The sequence below is a fragment of the Hippopotamus amphibius genome, chromosome 4 (assembly GCF_030028045.1).
Source record: "Hippopotamus amphibius kiboko isolate mHipAmp2 chromosome 4, mHipAmp2.hap2, whole genome shotgun sequence".
Classification (NCBI taxonomy): Eukaryota; Metazoa; Chordata; class Mammalia; order Artiodactyla; family Hippopotamidae; genus Hippopotamus; species Hippopotamus amphibius.
In genome coordinates, this window is record NC_080189.1 from 159,341,307 (window position 1) to 159,346,251 (window position 4,945).

The window sequence follows — 4,945 nt, forward strand, 5'->3', positions numbered from 1 at the left end:
CTTAGATAGATATAGATGCAAAAATCCTCAAAAAATGTTAGCAAATTGAATCCAACAATATATAAAAAGGATCATACACACTGGTAAGTGGGATTTATTTTAGGGATGCCAGGATTGTTCAGTATTTGCAAATCATCACTGTGATATACCACAGTAACAGTAAGAAGGATAAAAATCACATGATCATCACAATAGATGCAGAAAAATCATTTGATAAAATTCAGTATCCATTCATGATAAAAAACTTTCATCAGTGTTGGTATAGAGGAACATTTCAGGAAATAATAATGACCACTTATGACAAACCCACAGCTATCATCATACTTAACAGTGAAAATCTGAAAACCTTCCTTTTAAATTCAAGAACAAGACAAGGATGCCCACTTTTGCCACTTCTATTTAGCATTATGTTGGAACTCCTAGCCACAGCATCAAAAAAGAAAGAGAAATAAAGTCATCCAAATTGGAAGGGAAGAAGTAAAACTGTCACTATTTGCAGATGACATGCTACTATATATAGAAAACTCTGAAAACTACCAAAAATTATTAGAATTAATAAGTGAATTCAGTAAAGTGGCAGGATACAAGGTTAATACACAGAAATATGTTGCTTTTCTATACTCAGTGAACAATCAGAAAGAGAAACAAAAAAGCAACCCCTGTTTAAAATTGTATCAAAAAGAATAAATTGCCTAGGAATAAACTTAATCAAGGAGGCGAAGGACCTATACTCTAAAAACTATAAAACATTGATGAAGAAATTGAAGATGATACAACAAAATAGAAAGATATCTTGTGTTCTTGGATTGGAAGAATTAATAGTTAAAATGGCCATACTCCCCAAAGCAATCTACAGATTTAATGCAATCCCTATCAAAATACCTGTGACATTTTTTCACAGAAATAGAATAATCCTAAAATTTATATGGAAAAGCAAAAGGTCCTGAATTACCAAAACAATCTTGAGAGAAAAGAACAAAGTTGGATGTATCATGCTCCCTGTCTTCAGACTGTACTACCAAGGTACAGTCATCAAAAGAGCATGGTACTGGCACAAAAACAGATATATAAATCAATGGAACTGCATAGGGAGCCCTGAAATAAACCCACACACCTATGGTCAATTGACCTATGACAAAGGAAGCAAGAATATACACTGGCAGAAAGATAGTCTCTTCAATAAGTGGTCCTGGGAAAACTGGACAGCTACATGTAAAACAATGGAATTAGAACATTTCCTCACACTATATACAAAACAAAACAAAACAAAAAAACAAACCAAAAACCAAACAAACAAAAAACAACAAACAAAAAACCCCCAAACCTAAAATAGATTAAAGACCTAAATGTTAGACCTGAAACCATAAAACTACTAGAAGAAAACATAGGCAGAACAATCTTTGACATGAATGGTAACAATATTTTTTTGGATCTGTCCCTTAAGGGAAAAGAAATAAGAGCAAAAAGAAGTAAATGACAGCTAACTAAACTTAAAAGGTTTTGCACAGCAAAGGAAACCATCAACAAAACGAAAAGACAACCTATGGGATGGGAGAAAATATTTGCCAATAACATGACCAACAAGGGAGTTATATTCAAAATATATAAACAACTCATACAACTAAATATCAAAAAGAACAAAACAACCCAATTAAAAAATGATCAGAAGACCTGAGCAGACATTTTTCCAAAGACAATGTATAGATGGCTAACAGGCATGTGAAAATATGCTCAACATTGCTAATCACCAGAGAAATGCAAATCAAAACCACAATGAGATATCACCTCACACTTGTCAGAATGGCTATCATCAAAAAAGATTACAAATAAGAAATGTATGTGAGAGTGAGTCTCTTACCCCTCATTGTAGAAATGGCGGCTCCACTGGGAGGCATGTTCTCTGGGCAGCCACTCGGATCGCTGCCACCCCCACCGGGGCTCCTGGGCCAGGCTTTGCTTTGGAACACCAGGTGTTCCGAGAACTTCTAACAGTACCTTGGTGGACAAGCTGGAGTCATCTTTCGAGGCTTGTTTTGCTTCTCTGGTGAGTTAGGATTATGTCAACGGCACAGATCAGGAAGAAGTTCAAACTGGTGTTGATCAGTGTATTCCGAAATTTCTAGATATTGCGAGACAGACAGAATGTTTTTTCCTACAAAAAAGATTGCAGTTATCTGTCCAGAAACCAGAGCGTTATCAAAGAGGATGTCTCGGAACTGAGGAACTAATTACAACAGAAGGATGCTCTGGTCAAGAAGCACTTGACGAAACTGAAACATTGGCAGCAGGTGCTGGGCAACATTAACATGCAGCACAAAACACCAGCCAACATCCCTCAGGGTTCCCTGGCCTACCTTGAGCAGGCGTCTGCAAAACATCCCTGCACCGATAAAGCAAACCTGAGGAAAAGCCTCCCGAAAATGAGCTGGTGGCTGAGTCAGCCCAGACACAGTTTTGCCAAACATCACTTCTTGTAGATGTGACATTCGGGGAGAACTCTTTGCCAGAGAATGAGATGATTTTAGTTTTGTGCTCTCACCTAAAAATTTCCCCCTATTTTTATAGGCGTTATTTCTGGAATACTTTATAAAATGCTTGTTGCTTTGGTAAACCAAGTATGTTGTCTTGTCTTTAGCAAAGTTTAAGACTGTTAGTGTGATGCCATGTACAGATTCCTTTTTATGTTTTGGGGTTTTTTTGGTTTTTGGGTTTTTTTTGCTGCTTGTTTTTATTATTTTTATTTTTTTATGACAGTTAATCTCTTTGTGTTTCCAGTTTGAGATTAGTTTGTATGATCTGAGGGGAAAAGCTTGTATGATCTGATCTGCATATCAGAGGATGAGGGTTTTAATTGTAGGCCTTTTATGATAATTTACCCATCAGTGGCAGTATATAAAAATGTGTAAATTTGCTGTTTTTCAAGACTTTGAACTACCTCAGGAAGAGGAGTCTAATGCAACAGTGTAATAACACTCCCAGAACCTCAGAATGAGGCTATTTTGTAAATAGGTTGGAAGAGGATTATAATATTGTAGGTTAGCGTAGTAACTGTTAACTGTATTGCAGTAACCTAGTGCTATAGGAATCTAGTAGTATCCTTTAGTTAATGTTGAGTTTGATTTGGGGTAAGTTTATATTTTGTGTAGTGTTTATTTACTTTTGGGGGGGTGGGATCAGTGATATGCTCGTGATATTCATTTCTGCAAAAATCATTTTATGTAACGGAGTGAACCCTGCTCTCAATAGGGGCATAGGTGAAGTATGAGGGTTAAAGCTTGCTGTGATCATCTCTGAGTTTTCATTTTTGTTTGTTCTGCTGTTTGGAGTAGATTTTTCCATTAACAAAGGTTCTTGCTAATGGATGGTGTTGATTCCAAAGGACTGGGGCCTGGAGGTGGGAAGACTGCAGGATGCATGGGAGGTGGGAAGACTGCAGGGTGCATGGGAGACTCTGTGTTTGGGAAGATACTTTACCCTCTGTCAGTCACACAGGCCACCTCAGATTCTCTGTTGAACTGCTGCTGTTGAGAAATGCAAACCAGCATTGTGCCTGGTCTCCTTGGACGAGGTTTTCCTTTCTCTGCTGTTTACCTTCCCTCATTAGATTATACCCCTTCACGCTCAGCCAGTGCTGCACTGTCTTCTGAACAGGCAGTACTTCTGTGACTCAGTGTCTTGGCTCACTTTGTTTTCTCCAGCCTTGAAGGCCCTGCCCACCCACCTTGACATCCACTCAAGTTCCCATCTGGCCTGGTCGCCACCTGCTCTCTGCAGCCTCCAAAGGCCCTCTCTGTCACAACCCCAGGACACAGGACTTCTTGTTTCTTCTGCCAGCCTTGCTTGAGTTTCCCTCTGGGATTAGTGATCTGTCGCTTTATTCCTTGTGAGAAATGGGCATTATTCTCCACTGAATATACAGGGACCACTTACTATTCTTTATACATAATAACTTAGTACTTAGTTTTGTTTGTGTGCGTATGTGTATGGTAACACAGCCGGAGGCCAACAGATTTGCTCAATCAGGGTATATAGTTAAACAAAGCTTTTAAAAGTTGTTTTTAATCACATTAATTTCAAGGTTGTTAACCTGGTCATCTCGTGCCAATCAGAAGTTCTGATTGGCAGCTTTAGATTTCTTGATTAAAAACCTAACTAAACTGATTACATTTTAGGCATTCTTTCAGTAATGAAGTCGTTCTTAGGGAAAAGTTCAAAAACTGTTCTGTTTCGTGCTGAGTAAAAATATTTTGAATTAACATGTATACCAGTTATATGCCATTTCTTTACTAAATTCAAAAGTTTTCTGCCAAATAAATAACACTGCACTTAAAAAAAAAAGAAAGAAATGTATGTGAGGATGTGGAGGAAAGGGGACCCCTATACACTGTTGGTGGGGATGTAATTGGTACAGCCACTATGGAAAATTAAAAATAGTTCTATCAGATGATCCAGCAATTCCACTCTGGGGTATATATCCAGAAAATATTAAAAAACTATGGTCCAGGGTCTGTGTTCCATGTCAGTCCAATCCAAAGTCAGATGATTTGAACTTACATTTGAAATTGTGACCATTCACAACATCCAGACTGCCCGAGGTTGAAGGGTTTTCCACTACTGTCATTTAAAGGTGAAAATTAGATACTATGGCATTAATATTAATGAGATGCATTACTAAGAATCTGTGGAGCATGCTGAGAGTTATAATTGTGGTTTTATGCTTTGATTTCATTTTTTCTCAGAGTAACATCAACGCCAAGTAGTTTTACCTTTACTGATGCAATGTAAATATGTATCTAGACTTTTTAAATGTGTTTCTTCATGTATGCTTCATTTGGGTCCAGAAAGTCTGTGTCACCTGTATAAGTTGGTATTATTTGGGCACTTTATATTTTTCTAAAAACATGTTTTGGATCCTATACACTAATCATAAGTTTCTGTTTTAAAA

At 37.5% G+C, this 4,945-nt stretch overlaps 1 pseudogene; it reads left to right on the forward strand.

Moving 5' to 3' along the window:
• Window positions 1-1,872: 1,872 nt before the first annotated feature.
• Window positions 1,873-2,403, forward strand: LOC130850929 (mediator of RNA polymerase II transcription subunit 28-like; annotated as a pseudogene).
• Window positions 2,404-4,945: the final 2,542 nt, after the last annotated feature.